Raw genomic sequence first — 22,882 nt, 5'->3', positions numbered from 1 at the left:
TATTAAAAGGATCATACACCATGATCAAGTGGGATTTATCCCAGGGATGCAAGGATGCTTCAATATACGTAAATCAATCAATGTGTTAAACCGTATTAATTAATTGAAGAATAAAAACCATATGATCATCTCAGTAGATGCAGAAAAAGCTTTTGACAAAATTCAACACCCATTTATGATGAAAACCCTCCAGAAAGTGGGCATAGAGGGAACCTATCTCAACATAATAAAGGCCATATATGAAAAACCCACAGCCAATATCATTCTCAATGGTGAAAAACTGAAAGCATTTCCTCTAAGATCACAAACAAGACAAGGATGTCCACTCTCACCACTATTATTCAACATCGTTTTGGAAGTCCTAGCCATGGCAATCAGAGAAGAAAAAAGAAATAAAAGGAATACAAATTGGAAAAGAAGAAGTAAAACTGTCACTGTTTGCAGATGACATGATACCATACATAGAGAATCCTAAAGTTGCCACCCGAAAACTACTAGAGCTAATCAATGAATTTGGTAAAGTTGCAGGATATGAAATTAATGCACAGAAATCTCTTGCATTCCTATACACTAATGATGAAAAATCTGAAAGAGAAATTAAGGAAACACTCCCATTTACCATTTCAACAAAAAGTATAAAATACCTAGGAATAAACCTAGCTAGGGAGACAAAAGACCTGTATGCAGAAAACTATAAGACACTGCTGAAAGATATCAAAGATGATACCAACAGATGGAGAGATATACCATTGGAATGGAAATATTGTGAAATATTGTGAAAATGACTATATTACCCAAAGCAATGTACAGATTCAATGCAATCCCTATCAAATTACCAATGGCCTTTTTTACGGAACTAGAACAAAAAATCTTAGAATTTGTATGGAGACAAAAAAGAGGCCAAATAGCAAAAGAAGTCTTGAAGGAATGAAACGGAGATGGTGGAATCAGACTCCCTAGCTTCAGACTATACTACAAAGCTACAGTAATCAAGACAATATGGTACTGGTGCAAAAACAGAAACAAAGATCAATGGAACAGGATAAAAAGCCCAGAGATAAACCCATACACCTATGGTCAACTAATCTATGACAAAGGAGGCAAGGATATACAATGGAGAAAAGACAGTCTCTTCAAAAGTGGTGCTGGGAAAACTGGACAGCTACATGTAAAAGAATGAAATTAGAACACTCCCTAACACCATACACAAAAATAAACTCAAAATGAATTAGAGACCTAAATGTAAGACTGGACATAAAACTCTTAGAGGAAAACATAGGAAGAACACTCTCTGACATAAATCTCAGCAAGATCATTTTTGATCCACCTCCTAGAGTAATGGAAATAAAAACAAAAATAAACAAATGGGACCTAATGAAACTTAAAAGCTTTTGCACTGCAAAGGAAACCATAAACAAGATGAAAAGACAACCCTCAGAATGGGAGAAAATATTTACAAATGAATCAATGGACAAAGGATTAATCTCCAAAATATATAAACACCTCATGCACCTCAATATTAAAAAAGCAAACAACCCAATCCAAAAATGGGCAGAAGACCTAAATAGACATTTCTCCCAAGAAGACATACAGAGGGCCATGAAGCCCATGAAAAGCTGCTCAACATCACTAATTATTAGAGAAATGCAAATCAAAACTACAATGAGGTATCACCTCACACCAGTTAGAATGGACATCATCAGAAAATCTACAAACAACAAATGCTTGAGAGGGTGTGGGGAAAAGGGAACACTATTGCACTGTTGGTGGGAATGTAAATAGATACAGCCACAATGGAGAACAGTATGGAGGATCCTTAAAAAACTAAAGTTAGAATTACCATAGGATCCAGCAATCCCACTACTGGGCATATACCCACAGAAAACCATAATTCAAAAAGACACATGCACCCCAATGTTCACTGCAGCACTGTTTACTATAGCCAGGTCATGGAAGCAACCTAAATGCCCATCGACAGATGAATGGATAAAGAAGTTTTGATACATATATACAATGGAATATTACTCAGTCATAGGAAGGAATGAAATCGGGTCATTTGTTGAGACGTGGATGGATCTAAAGAGTGTTATACAGAGTGAAGTAAGTCAGAAAGAGAAAAACAAATATTGTATATTAACGCATATATGTGGAACCTAGAAAAATGGTACAGATAAACCTGTTTGCAGGGCTGAAATTGAACCACAGATATAGAGAACAAATGTATGGACACCAAGGGGGAAAGTGGCAGGGGAGTGGGGGTGGTGGTGTGATGAATTGGGTGATTGGGTTTGACATGTATACAGTGATGTGTATAAAATTGATGACTATTAAGGACCTGCTGTATAAAAAAATATATAAAATTTAATTTTTTTTTTTAAAGTAAGGGCTCTTTCTCATCTTTCATTTATTTATTTATTTATTTTTGTATGGACTCATAGATTCTCATCTTATGCTATGTATTATGATTATTAATTATTAATAATTATGATTATTACCATTATTTACTTCGATGATCCAATTATCTTAAGGCCCTTGATGATTTTTACTCTTTGAACCATTGTGAAGTCATTATGCTTTGCATTAAACTGTCATCATTAGATGCTGGGTAGTAAGGTCCATTTAGGGGAATGAAAAAATAGATCAATACATCATGTATATATAGATAAAAACAAATAGATTTTATATACATATTCTATTAAAATAGACTCTGTTAGGCAGAATAAAGTCCCTCACAGATATCCATGCCCTAATATCCTAAACTTGGAAACATGTTAACATAACATGACAACAGAGACTTTGCTGGTGGGATTAAATATGCTCATCAGCTCACCCCAAAAAGGAAGATTATTCTGGATTATATGAATGAGTCCATGGGTCATAGGCCTTTAAAACAGAGTAGGAGAGAGCTAAAGAGTCTGAGACAGACGAGGCGTTGGAAGGAATCATCTCGCGGTTGCTACAGTTGCTACCTTTGAAGATGAAGGAAGCCACAAGCTGAGGAATGTGGGTGGCCTGTAAGAAGCTGGAGACAGCCTGTCAGCTAGCAAGGAAACAGGGACCTCAGACTTAAAATCACAATATACAGATTTCTGCAAAGCATGAATGAGGAAGGAAACAGATTCTCCCCTAGAGCTGCCAGAAGTAATCAGAGGCCCACCAAAACCTTGATTTTAGCCTGGTGACAACATGTCAGACTTCTAAACTACCAAAACATAAAATTATATATATATGTGTATGTATGTATGTATATTGTTTTAGGCCACTGAGTTTGTGATGTTGCTCATCACAGCAATAGTAAACTAATAGATAGACTATGTATGTGTATATGCATATGGGCTATTGTCCATGTAAACACAATTTATTATGTATTTTCTCATTCTTTCTCACTCTTTCACTCTGTCTCTTCCAGCATTTTCTCTGCCTCCTTTTTGTTTTATTCCATATCTACTGTGTCTTGCTTTTCCCTCTCTCTAATGTATGTATATATATATATATATATTCTGATTCTGGAGGCTCATGGGTAACTTAAATTCATCCCATGCAAGCCAAGAAGAGTGACATGGTAGTAGGAAGCCAATAAATGCAAATTAGCAGCAGCCAATCTTTGAACTTTTGAAAACTGAACTCCTAACCTTTCTGCTTTTTGCAATGTGTTTTTGCTGCTTCCTTAGAGAAATCACCTAAAATTATTTTGACTTGAGTATTACATAAAATATCTCCAAAGAGTTATTTTGCCAAGCCACACATAACATGTTAATATTTTCTCAAAAGACTTTTAATATAGCAATGAGTCTTCTTAAAAAATAGCATATTTCCCCCTATAACTTGGCTTCATCATTGAAGCTTGTGGTAAACATAATTAAAAAGTCTGGAGCAGGTTTGAATGCTTAATGGCATGCTGGACACAAGCCAGTATTTCAACTTCTAGGTGAGATTGGATGGTTGGGCAGGTATCTCTAACTTCATGTAATTACCAGATTCTGGAGAAGTTGTGGTCAAATTATATTTTCACAAATAAAACCACATTTTAGAGTGATGAGTAGAGTTTGCTATGTGAAGAAATCTTATGATGAATTATTTGTTAACCATCAGTTCATAAAGTGTGTGTGTGTGTGTGTGTGTGTGTGTGTGTGTTCTTTTCTCTGTGGATAAATCTCAGCTGCCACTATTGTGTTTATTTAAAGTAGAGCACAGTTATAGTTTAGAAATCTTTAAAAGACCTTATTTTCAATGACCTGCTGAGGCAGGAAGTGGTTGTTAAAAATGGAGAAGTTTAATTTTACCTTATTTATTTATCTTTTAAAATTGTTTAATTGAAGAATAGTTGATGTATAATATTATATTAGTTTCAGGTGAACTGCACAGTGATTCAATATTTTTATAAATAATATTCCATTTAAAATTACTACAAAATAATGGTTATATATCCATATGCTGTATAATATATCCATGTTGCTAATTTATGTTATACACAGGAGTTTGTGTCTCTTAATCCCATATACCTATTTTGCCGTTCCCCCTTCCATTTCCCCACTGGTAACCACCAGTTTGTTTTCTATATCTGTGAGTTTATTTCTGTTTTGTTATACGCATTCCTTTTTTTTATTTTTAGATTCCACATATAAGTAATATCATACAGTATCTGTCTTTATCTGACTTATTTCACTAAGCATAATACTCCCTAGGTCCATTCATGTTGTTGCAAATGGCAGAATTTCATTCTTTTTTATGGATGAGTAGTATTCCATGGTATATATGTATATCTCATCTTCTTTATCCATTCATCTGTGGATGGACACTTAGGTTGCTTCCATATCTTGGCTATTGTAAATAATGCTGCTATGAACATTGGGGTGCATGTACTTTTTGAGTTAGTGTTTTCATTTTCTTTAGATATATACCTAGCAGTGGAAATTCTGGATCATATGGTAGTTTTATTTTTAGTTTTTTGAGGTATCTCCATACCTAGCTCCATAGTAGCTCTACCAATTTAGAATCCCACCAACAGTGTACTAGGGTTTCCCTTTCTGCACATCCTCATCAGCATTTGTTATTTGTAGGCTTTTTGATGATAGCCATTCTGATAGATGTGAGGTATATCTCATTGTGATTTTGATTTTTATTTCTCTGTTGATTAGTGATGTTGAGCATTTTTTCATGTGCCTGTTGACCATCTGTATGTCTTCTTTTGGAAAAATGTCTATTTAGGACTTTTGCACATGTTTTGATTGGGTTGTTTGTTTTTTTGATATTGAGTTGTATGAGCTGTTTACATATTTTTGATAGTAACCCCTATCAGTCATATCATTTGCAAATATTTTATCCCATTCTGTAGGTTGTCTTTTTGTTTTGTTGATAGTTTGATGTGAAGAAGATTTTAAGTTTAATTACATCCAATTTTTTTCTTTTTGCTTTTATTTCTTTTGCATTGCATCCAAAAAATATTGCTATGATTTATGTCAAAGAGTGTTCTGCCTGTGGTGTCTTCTAGAAGTTTTATGGTTTCCAGTCTTACCTTTGGGTCTTTAATTCATTTTGAGTTTATTTTTGTATATGGTGTTAGGGAATGTTCTAATTTCATTCTTTTACACATAGCTGTTCAGTTTTTCCAGCACCACGTATTGAAGAGACTGTCTTTTCTCCATTGTATATTATTGCCTTCTTTTTCATAAATTAACTGACTATAGGTGCATGGGTTTATGTCTGGGCTCTATCTTCTGTTCTATTGATCTATGTGTCTGTTTTTGTGCCAGTATCATGCTGTTTTGATTATTGTAGCTTTGTAGTATAGTCTGAAGTCTGGGATGGTGATACCTTCAGCTTCGTTACTTTTTCTCAAGATTGCTTTGGCAATTTGGGGTCTTTTGTGGCTCCATATGAATTTTAGGATTATTTGTTCTAGTTGTGTGAAAAATGTCATGGGTATTTTGATAAGGATTGCATTAAATCTGTAAATTTCTTGAGTAGCATGGATATTTTAACAATATTAATACTTCCAATCCAATAGCATAGAATATCTTTCCATTTCTGGAAAGATATCCATCTTCAATTTCCTTCACTGATCTTTTATATTTTTCATAGGATAGGTCTTTCACCTCCTTGGTTAAGTGTATTCCTAGGTATTTTATTCTTTTTGATGCAATTTTAAATGAGATTGTCTTTCTTTATCTTACTTTCTCTTTCCGATAGTTCACTATTAGTGTATAGAAAGCAACAGATTTCTGTATATTAATCTTGTATCCTGGAAATTTACTGAATTTATTTCTTAGTTCTAAAGCTTTATGGTGGAGAATTTTAGTTTTTCTATATATAGTATTGTCATCTGCAAATAATGATAGTTTTACTTATTCCCTTCCAATTTGAATGTCTTTTATTTCTTGTCTGATTGCTGTAGCTAGGACTTCTAATACTATGTTAAATAGAAGTGGTGAGAGTGGGCATTCTTGTCTTTTTCCTGATTTTGAAGGAAAGGCTTTTGGTTTTTCACTGTTGAGTATGATGTTAGTTCTAAGTTTGTTATAAGTGGCCTTTATTATGTTGAGGTATGTTCCCTCTATACCCATTTTGATGAGAGTTTTTAGTTGCTGAATTTTGTCAAATGCTTTTCTGCATTAATTGAGATGATTAAGTGATTTTTATCCTCCCTTTTTTTAATGTATTTTATCACAGTGATTTATTTGTGAGTATTGATCCATCCTTGCAGCCCTGGAATAAATCCCACTTGATCATGTTCTATGATCCTTTCTATATATTGTTGTATTCAGTCTGCTAATATATTGTTGAGGGTTTTTGCATCTATATTCATCAAAAGTATTGGCCTTTCTTTTATAATTATAATTTTTTTTGTCATGTCTTTCATACCAAGCCTATCCTAAAAGAAATGTTAAAGAGTTTTCTTTAAGTGGAAAAATAAAAGTCTATAACAAGGAGTAAGAAGCTATAAGAAAGGAAAGATCCATTAAGAAAGGCAAATATATATTAAAGGCTGAGGCTCACTTAAATAAGCTAGTACAAAGATTAAAAGACAAAAAATTGAAAAATTTTTATTATGTTTCTAGTAGTAAAATTGAATTTGTAATTTAAAAACTCCCAGCAAACAAAAGTCCAGGACTAGATGGCTTCACAGAAGAATTCTACAAAGATATAATGAAGAGCTAATACCTATCCTTCTCAAACTATTCCAAATATTTGAAGAGGACAGAGCACTTCCAAATTCATTTTATGAGACCACATTACACTGATACTACAACATTTTCTTTTAACTTAAGGGAATATTTTGGTCTTCAGTTTTAAATCACAAATGTTTCAAAGCTCTCTATAAATCTCTAATTACCATGCAAATTAAAAAAAATAAAGAGAATTTAATACTCCCTTATCTCTGAATCATTGTTCACTTAGCCTTTTGTTGTGCAACTGAAGTCATGTGAATTTGACATATCACTTTTGATATATTATTACACTAGCTCGATATACATCAAGTAACTTTGTGTTGCTGTAATCTTAACATGCTTCAAGTTGTTTCTTTTCAGTCACTTTGTCATTATTCAATCATTTACCATGGAATACACCGTATTGATTTTTTTTTTTTAATGTGGAAATTATGACCTTTGAGTTCCAAGAAGTTCAGAATTCAAGGCTGCTGGGCAAAGAAATAAACCTGCTAAAAGAAATGTATGAGAGGTAATAGGTTCTGTGATAGATACACAATGAGAAGATATCTTGGTGAGGAGAAGAGTATCCTTAGGAGATATCAATAAAGGTGATTATTCAAGCATAGGTAGAATTTTACCAGGTGGGAAATGGTGGAGAGAACAGCAGAGAGAACGTCAAGTGCTAAAGCAGAGATGAGTGAAGATAGTATCATATTTGCAAATAGTCAGCAGTTTGAGGACATTGACCACAGGGCTCACTGTGGAAATGTAGAAATTATAGAGTGTAGGCAATCCGCTTGCCTTTTCTGAACTGTCCAAACAGACTGATGCCACCAGCTCCTTTATCACAATCCTAATTTCCTGTTTAGAATCCTTTCCATTTCCCACTGTACATGTCCGTGGGAAATAAGCACACAAATAATGGCTGTCTAGATTATTTCCCTGATATTTTTATTAAAGTAAAATTTCTGTACAGAAAACTTCACTGTTATTAGTGTACTGTTCTGTGAGTTTTGACAAACATGTATAGTGATGCAACCACCACCACCACCACAGTCAAGATATATTACATTTCAATTGTACCAAATAATTCTTCATGTCTTCATGCATCTTGCAATTCACTCTTTACTGTCACCCCTAAATCCCAGCAAACAGTGTTTTTTCTCCTTTCCTATAGTTTTGCCTTTTCTAGAATGTCCTATTAATAGATTCCCAGTCTTCTGAGTCTGACTCCTTGCATTTAGCATTAATGCATTTGAATTCATTCATCCTGTTATTTTATCAATAGTTCATCCTTTATATTACTGGGCAGTATTCCATTCTATGGATATACAATTTGTTTACCCATTCTCCAGTTGAGGGATATTTGCATTATTTACAGTTTTTGGCGATCGTGGATAAAGCTATTCACGCACAGGTTTTATGTGTGGACATAGGATTACATTTCACTTCCATAAATACCGAGGAGTGGAGTTACTATGTGATATGTTAAGTATATGTTTAACTTTATAAGAATCTACTGAACTGTTTTACAATGTGGTTGCATCATTTTGCATTCCTACCTGCAATATATGAGTATTCTAGTTGCTTTGATTTCTTGATACTATTTCGTATTTTATTTTATTTTTTTTAGCCATTCTGGTAGATTGTATTGATTTCTCATTATGGTTTTAATCTTAGGTTAATTTTACTAATGATGGACCTTTTCATTTGATTATTTCCAATCCATATAGCTTATTTGGTGAAGTGTGCCTTCAAATCTTTTGCCCATTTTTAGAATTGGGTTGTTGGTTTTATTGTGTTTTAAGAGTCCTTTATATATTCCAGAAACAAGTCTTTGTCAGATGTGTCATTTGCAAATAGTCTGTGTATTGTTTCTTAGTCTAGTTTTTTTTGTAGTTTTATAGTCATCCTTAAATGCATTTTAGTCTTTTTTTTTAACTGAATGCTTTTAAAAACAATTTTAATTGAAGTAAAACATGTGTGTATGTGTGTATAGTTATGGTTTAAAGTATGTCCATAAATATTTGATAGTCCCTTCAGGAGGTGGAGTTTAATTCTCTTCCTTTTGAGAGTGGGCTGGACTTATTGACTCTCTTCTAAAGAATTTACAGGAAAAATTGACAGTGTATGACTTCTAAGACAAAGGCGTAAGAAGCACTGCAGTTTCCTCTTTGCTCTCTTGCATCACTCACTCTCAGGGAAGTCAGCTGTCATTTTGTGCGTACATTCCAGCAGCCCTATGGGAGAGGCCATGGAACAAGGAACTGAGGCCTCCTATTGGTGAGGCCACCAATAGGCAGTGAGTTGAGAGCTCTAGCCAACTGCCAGGAGAGTAAGCCATCTTGGTACGGAGTTTCCAATCTCAGTCAAGCCTTTAGATGACTGCAGCATTGGCTGTCACAGTGACTGCAAACCCAAGAGAGATCCTGAGCCACCAGTCACCCAACTAAGCGGCTCTCAGACTCCAGACCCTCAGAAACTATGTGAAATGATACATATTCGTTGTTTTAAGCTTTTAAGTTTTGGAGCCATTTTTTGCATAATGATAAATTTTATATCTCCATCATCTATCTATCTATCTATCAACTTTATAAGTATCTACCAAACTGTTTTACAAAATGGTTGTATCATTTTGTATTTCTACAAGCAATATGTCAGTATTCCAGCTGCTTTGATTCCTTGATAGCATGTTATTGTAATTTTATACATACACACACATATATATAAAACCTACAAATTATAAGTTTACAAGTCCACGAATTTCCACACAGTGAACACACCTTTGTAAATTCCACCAGTTCAGGAAATAACACAGTACTAGCATCTCAGAAGAATGCCACCTGACCTCTCTCAGTAACTATTCCCACTGTTCCTCATGGATAACTACTTTATTCACAAGATAATTCAGTTTTACCTGATTTTATACTTTGTATAAATGGAACCATATAATATGGTCTCTTTTGCAGCTGGCCTCCTTCACACAATATTATGTTTCTGATACTCTTCCAAGTTGTTTTGTGAACTAGTAGTTTCATTATCTCCCATTGCCATATGGTATTCTATTATATAAATACATCACAATTTATTGCTACTTTATTGTGGATGAGCATTTGTATTTTTTTCAGTTTGAGTTTTCTGCAAATATACTTTTTTGCACATTTCCATACCTATCTTTTGATGAGCATTTCTCTATGATGTATACTTATAAGTGGAATTGTTTGGTCATAGTTCTGCCGGTATTGCATATATTCAAATAATTTTCTGAGGCAGTTTTGTCAACCTAGTCTTCCACCAATGATGGATGTACATTCTACTTGCCCTGCATTCTTGTCAACACACAGGATGGTCAGAGTTTTTAATTTTAGATATTCTGAAGAATATATAATAGTATTGCATTATGGTTTTAAAATGTATTTCCCTAATGACCGGTGAGGTTGAACATATGTTTATTGAACATTTGGATGTCCTCTTTTATAAAGTGCCTCCCTTGAACATTTTTGTTTTAGGTGGTCTGTATTTTTCCTATAGATTGGTGGGAACTCACTATACATTTCATATATAAGTCCTTTGTTTATTATATGTATTGTATGCATCTTCTCCCACTCTGCAGCTTTTGTTTTCATGTTTTTTTAATGAGGAGTTTTTAACTTTAATGTAGTGTAAAAGTTCTATGTTTTTCCCTCTATGGTTAGTGTTTTTGCATCTTATTTAAGACATTTTTATCTATTACACTTCAAGATCACACATATATTCTGTTACAGCTTCTAAAAGTGTTATTACTTTACATTTCATATTTAGATTTAAAATCTATCTGGAATTCATTGTTAAATAGTGTGGAATATAAGTCAAAATTCACTTTCTTCCATATAAATATCCAGTTAATCCAATGCAACTAATTGAAAAGACGATCCTTTTCCACTCTTTTGCCTTTCTCTTGATCAAGTGTCCATATACATGGATGTCTTTTTCTGGATACTCTGTTGTGTTGCATTAGTCTATTTTTATGTTCTTGTATCAGTGCCACTCTATGCTATATTTTGTATCTTAGTAATGTCTTTAAGTCCAGTAATGTAAGGATTTCAAAATTTTTTCTTCTTTCAGGCTGTCTTACATATTCTTGAACGTTTGCATTTTGATATATATTTTAGAATATTTCTTACACACTCACATACACAAATGCACACAAACAAGTTAAGGGGATTTTGATTAGGACTGAATTGAATCTGTAGAATAATTTGAGTGGTCTAATATGTAAATATGGCATATTTTTCCATTTACTGTTTGCGATATTTATTTTTACTGTGAATAGGAGCTGCTTATTTTGCACTAGCTTTATTCTAATTTATTTGGCTTTAAGCCTTTTATAAATGCTATCTTTTATAGACTTAATTTTATCAATTTGTTGCTGATAAATTGAAAACACTTAATTTTTGTAAATTGATCTTATACCTGGCAGTCATGATCAATTTACTTATTAATAATTATTATGTAGTTTCTAAATAAAGACAATATTATTACTTTCCCCAATCCTCATGCCTTTTACTTATTTTCTTGTTTGGTTTACTTCACTGTAGGGTCTTTAGCACAATGCTCAATAGAAATGGGCATAGTAATTTCTTTTTTGCTCCTGGTCTCAATGAACATCTTTCAGTATTTAATTATGACATATATATAAGCATATACTTGCTGTAAGATTTTGTATCATCTTTTGAAATGATGACATTTCTGTCTTATCTTGTTAATATGATATGTTTCATTGGTTGATTTCTACTCATAAACCGCATATTCCTAGAATAAAGCCAGCTTGATCATAAACTATTTTCTGAATTTGGATCTCACTGAATATGAATTTTTAATGTTTTGTTTAGATTTTTGAAATATGCTTATGAGAAAGATTGTCTTGTAATTTTCCTTTCTTATAATTGTTCTTAGCAGGTTTTGTTATTAAAGTTATGCTTGCCTCTTAAAACTGCTTAAGAAATATCATTTTGTTTATTCTTTAAATGAGTTTGTCTAGAATTGGACTTATTTCTTCCTTATATGTTTATAACTTTTCCCAGTAAAAGTATCTGACACTGGAGTTTCTTTGTGGGAGGGTTTTAAAATACAGATGTAATTTATTTAACAGACACAGAATTATTTAGATTTTTTAATTTCTTTTTAGGTATTTTCACATGTTGTATTTTTCTAGAGATTATTATATTTCATGTAAATTTTCAAATGTATTATAATAATACTTTTTTTTTCGTGGTACGCGGGCCTCTCACTGTTGTGGCCTCTCCCGTTGTGGAGCACAGGCTCCGGATGCGCAGGCTCAGCGGCCATGGCTCACGGGCCCAGCCGCTCTGTGGCATGTGGCATCTTCCGGGACCGGGGCATGAACCCGCGTCCCCTGCATCAGCAGGCGGACTCTCAACCACTGCGCCACCAGGGAAGCCCTGGGCCCAGTTTTTAACCTTGAGAGAATTTCCATGTTCTGGCACAGAATTCTGTCCTATGAGTAAGTAGTCTTTTAAAAAACATCAAAATAAAAGTATTTTGGACAAAGCCAGAGATTAAAATTTAAACAATTTAGGAAAATTATGCAGAAGAATTTTTCCCTATCAGTAAGGATTGCTGAACTCCACACCTGCAGAGTAAGACAGGTTCCTGAGTGCAAAAGTTGCGTGATTTCTAATGGTCTTTCATTGCTAATTTGCCATCCTACATATCTTTCCCACACTACTTTTTCCTTCCTTGTACCGTGTGGAATTGACTCTTACAGTCTTCATCACTTGGGTTTTCTTTTCTTTTCAAATTTATTTAAATTGAGGTATCATTGACATATAACAATGATAGTAATTTCAGGCACACAATGCAATGGTTTAACATTTGTATATATTGCAAAATGATCACCACAATAAGTCTAGTTAACATTCATCACTATACATATGTACAATTTATTTATTTATTTTTCTTGTGATGAGAATCACTTGGGTTTTCTTCCTTTCTGGCTTCCCATTGGTTCAACCAATAAGATTCTACTAGGACATAAAAGAATAGGTGAAGAAGGAACTTGAGTTTTTTTCTTTTCATGGACCTTGGGAAGCAGGTTCAGAAGTTCTGGTAGTAATATGTGCCTCTATGACTATAGCTTCAAATTTCTGTGACTCCAGTATCATAAATTCCTCCCCTTGTCCCTTGACAGTTCCTTGGGTGTTTACATATCCTCTCATTTATTAACTGATTATTATCCACATCCTAATTGACATTCCTTTCACTAAGGGCTATTCTAATACAAGGAGGAGGGGGCACACAAGAGGATTCCAGGCAAAAAGGTCAAGAACAAAGGTGTTGAGAGTTGAAAGGGCTTGGCACATTCCAGAAGGAAGTATAAACCAGTGCGTTTGAGCAGTGGAAGCAAAAGGGGAAGTGGCAGGACATGTGCTTGAAGGAACAATCAGGTACAAAATCATACAGATGGGTAGGTCAGAATAAAGAGCATGAATTTAAGTGCAATGGGAGGCCACTGTAGGTGACATCTGGGTTGGTTGAGGACAGAACTGAAGCAGGCAGATTACTCTGAGAGGCACTACAATATTTTCAGAAATGTTACAAAAGCAGTAAAGGGTATCTAAATTTGGGTTTCCCCCAAAGTTTACCCTAAGAAAAGGATTCAAGTGCTAGCAGGTTTTTTGGAGAGGCAGGTGATGCCACAAAATACCAAGAGAAGAGTGGGGAATAGGATGGGGAGGGAAGACAGCCAATACAGGGTGTGGAATCAAGTAGCTATCTGTGGACAATTGGGGCCCAGTCCCATGGGAGAAATCTGGAAATGGAGTAGAACACGGGCCTCAGGATTACCCCACCAGGGAGTGAGAGAGTTGAGGTGTTTACAACCAACTCTCATCAGTTATTGGGTGGGGACTGTGTCTGGAGCCTTAACTCTCCAGATCTGAGAGGCAGAGTAGAATTTCCTGGTTTTGAAGAAAGTCTTCATGTGGAGATGCACAGGCTGGCAGTTGGCAATCATTTGTGTGCAAATGAGTTGCCTCTGTAAATATGTATAACTGAATCACTTTGTCGTACACCTGAAGCTAACACAACATTGTTAATCAACTGTACACCAATATAAAATAAAAAGTTAAAAAAATTTAAATATACAAATGTATGACATACATTTTAGTTCTTAACTTTTTTTATGTTCTCTAATATGTATTACAAATGTAGCCATTGCTTTAAAATGTACCATGTAAATACAAACAAATTGCTGGAAAAAAAATATCCAGAGAAATATGGTTAAGTCACCAACAGAAACTGCCACAAGGGTTGAAAGAGACTCATGGAACAAGAGTGGCCAAGACTTTGGGTTAAGACAAAGCTTGCTATAGTCTTGGAACAACAAAAAGGCTGTCCTTTAGAAGGCGAAAAGATAGAGACTCAGGGGAACAGAATGGGGGGCAGTTAATATTTGGAATCAGGGAAGGTACTATTGGAACAACCATTATGATTCAACAATGTTTGAGCTACAGATTGGAAACACAGTTGCTATACAAGAGATACCAAGAAACTAAAAGCTTACCAAGGGAAGTAGGGCATCTGCACAGGTAAATAACAAAACAAGGTAGTTCACACTGGCAAAGTGGGAGCCAGGCAGGGAGGAGTGGATTGTCATCAGGAGATGAGAAGGCTGGAAAGGATTTTGAGAGTCAAATGGTCCTTTATCTGGGCTTTGAGGGATAAGAAATGCAAAGCATGTTTCCAGAAAGGGAATGTCATGAACAAACGTTCTGTCAAAGAAATAGATGTGGTATTCCTGACACAGTTACAGGCAGCTGAATGCAAACTTCACTAATGAATAAGCAAATATTAATACATGGCTTGCTCACCTCCTCCTGCTGTCCCAGGAGAGGCCCCCTCTGTTTCTTGTGTCAGGATTAGCATTAAAACATGAAGGTGTCTGGAGACAGCTAAGTAGCAAGGCAGAAGAGAGTCAGGAAATATCAGATCCCACCCCACAAATATTATTGGAGAAAGAAAAATTGAATGGCATTAGTGGTGGCAAAATTTTAGAGAAAAAGAAAACTGTTCCCAGGGCTTCCCAGGTCATAGGAAACGATAGAAGAGAATGTCTGAGACTTCACAATTTAGTTTCTTGACAAGTTTAGTAAGCCCAGTTTGGTAGGTACTACCAGACAAGGTAGTAAATAGATTTCCTCTTGCAAAATAGCTCTTATCAGTTTGTTGCCTGTCTCTAGACTACTATGTTATAAAGATTCAGAGGGCTCACTTAAAATCAGCTGGAAGGAGATCTGGGATCCATTGCTGATGTCTGTCATGGGCATGGGGTATAGGGTGTAGGCATTATGTTTGTAAAGACTTAGTGCATATTTTAGGAATGTGTTCAGCTGCACGTGGCAGAGATCCAATACCAGTGACCAAATATGGGTTTATTTTTCTCACATAGAGAAAAGACTAGAGCTAGAGAGCTTAAATTTTTTTCTTTAATGCTCATTCCCTATTGCTATCAAGGATCCAAGCCCATTTTTCCTTCCTGTCTTTCCTTCCTAAATTATGCTAGTAATTTAGCTGTGATGATGAATTAATTTTATGTGTCAGCTTGACAGGGCCATGGGTCCCTAGATATCTGATCTAATATTATTTTGGGTGTATCTCTGAGAATGTTTCTGGATGGGCAGCCAGTCTCTAAATGTGCATGGGCCAGCTGCTTGGCTGACCACGGACATGGGCCTTTTCTGACATTACATTGTGATCCCCGGTTGTGGGGCGTATGTGACTATTGAGAAGTCAGCCATGCAGGCAGGTACCCAAAAGTCTGGTTCACAGAAACTTACTGGAGAAGTGTGCCTTTTCATGTCATCCCCATTGTCCTCTTGCCAGGGAAGGGCTCTACTCTTTGTTGCAAGGGCTCTACTCTTTGTTGCAAAGGACATAAGCTCTTCCTGTGTTAGACCTATGGACAATGTCTATTATCGCCCTCTCTTTCCTCATGATGTAGGTCTTTCTGGGTCAGTTGCATTGCTTTTGGGCTTAGCTTCTCCAATGTTACTAGCATATGCTGTGAGGATGGTAGCTTCCCCTGCAGCTCCAGCCTGGCTTCTGGAGAGGAGCCATGGGATTCTGAGGGTGGTGTCCAGGTTCTCCCATACAAGAGCATTGCTGGGCTCTAGGTGAGAACTTGGAGCCAAAATGAACTCCATGCACAAAGTAAAGCTTATAGAAGGAGATAAGTCCATTCCTGTATTTTTGGATCCCTAGAGAGCATCAGGGTGGACAGGAAACTCATTCCAGCATTTTTGCTTCAGTCTGGAGACTTAACTTTCAAGAGTAAAAGCTGAGAATTTGATAACTGAAGACCAGCTGCTAAATTCAATCTTGGACCAACCTAGGCTGAAGGCTGGGAGAAAGGATTATGATCATAGGTCAAATGGGTAGGTTTTGTTGACCATTCATCTGTTATTTTCCCTTAGCTTACCAAACTCAAGTACTTTGAAATGCTATCTTTTGGTTCTCTACCTCTATCCAAAGAAATTAGATGTGGTATCCCAGGTAGGATTGCCAGATAAAATACAGTATGTACATTTAAATTGAATGTCAGATAAGCAATCAATAAATAGTATATGTTTATCCCAAATATTACATGGGGTATTCTTATACTAAAGAATTATTCACTTTTTTTTAACATCTTTATTGGAGTGTAATTGCTTTACAATTTTGTGTTAGTTTCTGCTGTATAACAAAGTGAATCAGCTATATGTAAGCATATACACCCATATCCCTTCCTTTTTGCATCTCCCTCCCACCCTCCCTATCCCACCCCTCTAGGTGGTCACACAGCACTGAGCTGATCTCCCTGTGTGATGCAGTTGCTTCCCACTAGCTATCTACTTTACATTTGGTAGTGTATATATGCCAATGCTATTTTCTCACTTCGTCCCAGCTTACCCTTCTCCCTCCCCATGTCCTCAAGTCCATTCTCTAAGTCTGCATCTTTATTCCTGTGCTGCTCCTAGGTTCTTCAGAACCATTTTTTTTTAGATTCCATATATATGTGTTAGCATACGGTATTTGTTTTTCTCTTTCTGACTTACTTCACTCTATATGACAGACTCTAGGTCCATCCACCTCACTACAAATAACTCAATTTCATTTCTTTTTATGGCCGAGTAATACTTCATTGTGTATATGTGCCACATCTTCTTTACCCATTCATCTGTCGATGGACACTTAGGTTGCTTCCATGTCCTGGCTATTGTAAATAGTGCTTCAATGAACATTGTGGTTCATGTCTGTTTTTGAGTTATGGTTTTCTCAGGGTATATGCTCAGTACTGGGATTGTTGGGTCATATGGTAGTTCTATTTTTAGTTTCTTAAGGAACCTCCATGCTGTTCCCCATAGTGATTGTATCAATTTACATTCCCATCAACAGTGCAAGAGGGTTCCCTTTTCTCCACACCCTCTCCAGAATTTGTTGTTTGTAGATTTTGATGATGGCCATTCTGACCAGTGTGAGGTGATACCTCATTGTAGTTTTGATTTGCATTTCTCTAATGATTAGTGATTTTGACCATCCTTTCATCTGTTTGTTGGCAATCTGTATATCTTCCTTGGAGAAATATCTATTTAGGTCTCCTGCCTGTTTTTTTTTTTTTTTGATGTTGAGCTGCATGAGCTTCTTGTATATTTTGGAGATTAATCCTTTGTCACTTTCTTCGTTTGCAAATATTTTCTCCCATTCTGAGGGTTGTCTTTTCATCTTGTTTATGGTTTCCTTTGCTGTGCAAACTTTTAAGTTTCATTAGGTCCTATTTGTTTCTTTTTGTTTTTATTTCTATTTCTCTAGAAGGTGGGTCAAAAAGGATCTTGCTGTGATTTATGTCATAGAGTGTTCTGCCTATGTTTTCCTCGAAGAGTTTTAAAGTGTCTGGCCTTACATTTAGGTCTTTAATTCATTTTGAGTTTATTTTTGTATATGGTGTTAGGGAGGGTTCTAATTTTATTCTTTTACATGTAGCTGCCCAGTTTTCCCAGCACCACTTATTGAAGAGGCTGTCTTTTCTTCATTGTATATTCTGCCTCCTTTATCAAAGATAAGGTGACCATATGTGCATGGGTTTATCTCTGGGCTTTCTATCCTGTTCCATTGATCTATATTTCTATTTTTGTGCCAATACCATACTGTCTTGATGACTGTAGCTTTGTAGTATAGTCTGAAATCAGGGAGCCTGATTCCTCCAACTCCATTTTTCTTTCTCAAGATTGCTTTGGCTATTCAGGGTCTTTTGTTTTTCCATACAAATTGTGAAATTTTTGTTCAAATTGTGAAAAATGCCATTGGTATTTTGATAGGGTTTGCTTTGAATCTGTAGATTGCTTTGGGTAGTATGGGTCATTTTCACATTAATGATTCTTCCAACCCAGGAATATGGTATATCTCTCCATCTGTTTGTATCATCTTTAATTTCTTTCATATCAGTGTCTTATAGTTTTCTGCTTACAGGTCTTTTGTCTCCTTAGGTAGGTTTATTCCTAAGTATTTTAAAGGATTATTCATTTTTTATCTGAAATTCAAATTTAACTGGCATCCTGTTTTTTTTAACATTTTACTTTGAAATTATATCTGCTCAGAAAGTTGTAAAGATAGTATATAGAGGTCCCATGTATACTTCACCCCCTATAGTATATAGAGGTCCCATGTACAGTTTGCCCTAATGATTGCTGTTATACTGTTATAGTACAATATCAAAACCAGGAATTTTATATTGGTACATTGTGTGCATGGTTCTATGTCATTTTATAACATGTAAACTTATGTAACCACTACAAAGATCTTCCTCATGCTATCCCTTTATCATTGTACTCTCCTCTCTTTGCCCACCTCAAAATATCTAACTCCTGGTAATCACTAATCTATTTCCCATCTCTCTAACTTTGTCATTTGAGGATGTTATATAAATGGAATCATATATTATATGACTTTTTGAGATTGGCTTTCTTCACTGAGTATAATGTCCTTAAGGTTCATCCAACTTGTCCCATGTATTAGATAACAAAATATGTGAAGCAAAACTGATTGAAGGGAGAAAAGAAATAGACAAATTCACAATTATGGCTAGGGACTTCGACACCCAGCTTTCAATAATTGATAGAACAACCAGACAGAAAATCTAGGATATAGAAGAATTCAAACCCTGCCATCAGCCAATAGGATTTAAACAATATTTTTCAAATGTTCCACTCAACCACAGTGGGCTACACATTCTTTCCAAGCACCAGTGGGACACATACCAAGATAGAACATATCCTGGGCCATAAAACAACCGTCAACAAATTTAAAAGAATTGAAATCATACAGACTACATTCTCTGACCACAATGGAATCAAACTAGAAATCAATCACAAAAAGATAATCTCCAAATACTTAGGAATTAAATGGCACATTTCTAAGTAATCTTTGAGTCAAAGAGGAAGTTTCAAGAGAAAGAAGTTCAAAAAATAAAATCAAAATAAACCCAAAGCAAGAAGGAAGAAGGAGCAAATAAAACAAGAGCAGGACTCAATGTAATTGAACACCTATATATATATATATATATATATATATATATAAAATAATCAATGCAACAAAACTAAATTTCTTTTAAAAGATTATTAAAGTTGACAAGCCTCTAGCAAGAATGACAAAGATAAACAAAAGACAGAAGATACAAATTACTAATAACAGGAAAGAAGCAGGGAATATCACTACAGATTCTGCAGACATCAAAATAATAAGGAGAATATCATAAAAACATCTGTATACACACGAATTTGACAACTTAGATGAAATGGGCCAGTTTTTCATAAAGTACAACCTATCACAGCTCACCTAATGTAAAATAGATAATTTTAACAGCCCTTTATAAAATATAAAAATTATATAATATAAAGGAAGTGAGCATTTTTAACTGAGAACATTGCCACTAAATAAGAAAGTGGAGAATGTGACAGTGTGTAGCAAGCAGCAGTGTCAGCCACATCTCCTTTAAACATGGTAATGACTTAACTGAAGAAATTGCTGAGAGGCCATGAATATCCTATGCTCTAAATTCCAAGAAATTGCATTAATCTACAGGTTGCTCTTATTGTTTATTCCCCCTCAGGACCTGCATCATACTCACCTCTTTTTGCCTCTGACAGTGATGGAGGCAAAACATCAATATGGTTTTATCCATCTTGTAAGGATGGACCTTAGAAATGGAGGCTTTGCTCTCTTCTGTGGATGATGACAAAGTAAGACTTGACTCATGCTTTCTCTTGGTTCCCACAGCAAAGCTACTGAAACAGTATCAGGAAATTGTAAGAATCTTGAAGGGTCAAGAGTCAACAAGCATTTGTTGTTTCTCACTTTCTACTTAACTCTTAATATTTTCTCATCTGTCAAATAGCTTTAGTTTGTCTTATTCATCAGGAGTAAAAGGCTCACAGTGGTTGTGAAATGGTCTTTGGACTGTGTGTCAGTCACTTTAATCCTGGGAAAAGGCATTATATTTCATTTTTTCTTATTCCCTCTTAAAGGACAAAACAAACCCTTTTCCAATTAGAACATCTAACAGTAGTTTTGAGAGAGTATTTCAGACACAGCTTTCATGATGTCCCCCTGGTTGGTAGAGAAGATTGTGTGGGAATGAAAGCTATGGAAGCTGCAAACAATTAGTATAATGCTTTTGTCTAGAAATGTACATGTATCTCAGTAAAACACTGAATTTGTTATTATTGTATTGTGTATTATTACTATTGTCTTTTGTTGTTACTATCATTATGATTATCTTCATTATCATTTTAGAATACAAGTTCTTTGTTATTACAATAAAATGTCCCTAGTGACACAACTAAAATGTCACTTATCCCTGTTTTCAAATGTGTATATATGTGTAGATGTGTGTAGGTGTAGTTTACACATTCTTGTATTTCTCTAGATTACCTTTTTGTTGGCTTAGAAAGGCTGAGTATGAATGTAGCTAGCCTAAGACTGTAGAAAGTTCCTCTTTGAAAGAGAAATTTTTCTCAATTTTGAATTTCCTTTGCCAGTCATTAGAAGTTGGTGGGAAATTCCAGTCCTATGAGAAATGCTGACATTAAATTTCTGTAAAATATCTAGAACAATTGATGTTACCTGAACCAGGCCTAATCAACTCTTAATATAAAAAGCTCTTCAGAACAAGGGGGGATGGACAGGCTTATGGTAAAAGGAAGTTAATTCAATGTTTTCTCTTTTAAACTAGGAGTTTCCAAAGAAATAAGATCATGAGAATGTCAGGGACTACTTTGGAATAGAAACGCAAGACAGACATTTATTTTCCTCATCCTTTGGAACTGATATGTCCCAGATCTCCAGTCCAAGGCCACCTTCAGCCACCTTCCCTGGCCAGCCTGTGTCTCTCTTCAACAGTGGCCTTCTGCCACCCCACCTCACCCTGGCACATTTTAAAAAATTTATCTCACTTTTGAGCCACTGAGATAATGATAGAGAATAAACCTAATCAGCCCCTTTAGAGAGCCTAATTTGTGAAAATTTACAAAAATATATTATATCAGCTAAGGATATATATACAAATACATTCCACTCAAATTACAATTTACCTACTGTACTTATAATGATAGGTATTCTCTGTCTAGTCGAAGTTGATTTTCAAAAAGATAAGCTTTAATTTCATGGATTCCCTTAACTAGCTGCACTGCTTGCTCTGTTTCCTTGATTCTTTGTGTAACATAATGAGTAACTTGATATCTGCCTCATATTTTATGGACACATAATTCATCTCAATTCCAGATGCAGGAAAGTTATTTCTGCTTGAGTTCCCAATGTTTTATCCACAGCCTCAATTAGATGATTATTTAACAGCCAGTTGAATTCCCAGACCAAACCATCAAGGCCTAGGTCTTTAATTGCCTAAAAACTGTTTGTTCTGGGCTTCCCTGGTGGCGCAGTGGTTGAGAGTCCGCCTTCCGGTGCAGGGGACACGGGTTCGTGCCCCGGTCTGGGAGGATCCCACATGCCGCAGAGCGGCTAGGACTGTGAGCCATGGCCGCTAAGCCTGCGCGTCCGGAGCCTGTGCTCCGCAACGGGAGAGGCCACAGCAGTGAGGGGACTGCATACTGCAAAACAACAACAACAAAAAAAAAACAAACAAAAAAACTGTTTGTTCTAACATTTGGCTTTCAAATATCCTGCTGGGTCAAGTTTCATTGAAAAAAGATGACTTTCCTAGCCTAAGAAGATTTTATAGGATAGAATATAAGCAGTGCCTCAATAAGATAACAAAACATATCTAAAATATTTTTACCTAAAATACATATTTATTAAGCCTTGTGTATGTGTGTATACTAAGAAAAAAGAAAAAAAACACCTAGATTTTCTCCATATTAAAAGTATCGGGAATTTAGTTTCCTTCAATGCCAAAATCTACCTTTAATCATAACTAAAGGTGATGAAGAGGTAAATAGGTATATAGCGCATTAAGGGATTAATACTTTCTCGTAGGAAACAGTAAACTCAACTTGATGTTGTTGCAGCCAGTAATTTTTAAATCCTCCATTAAGTATCCAATTATCCCTAAGACGTGTGTTGGCATAACAGACACAGAGCATCATGGGGTATTATTATTTTTATGATGGAAGAGTAAATATTTAACAGAATCTTACTTATTTAGGAAGTGATAATATCAATACCAGGATATGGTACATCAA

The sequence above is a fragment of the Delphinapterus leucas genome, chromosome 15 (assembly GCF_059928025.1).
Source record: "Delphinapterus leucas isolate spDelLeu-1000000601 "Yukka" chromosome 15, BTC_Dleu_Yukka2, whole genome shotgun sequence".
NCBI lineage: Eukaryota > Metazoa > Chordata > Mammalia > Artiodactyla > Monodontidae > Delphinapterus > Delphinapterus leucas.
Note: the sequence above shows the minus strand (reverse complement) of the source record.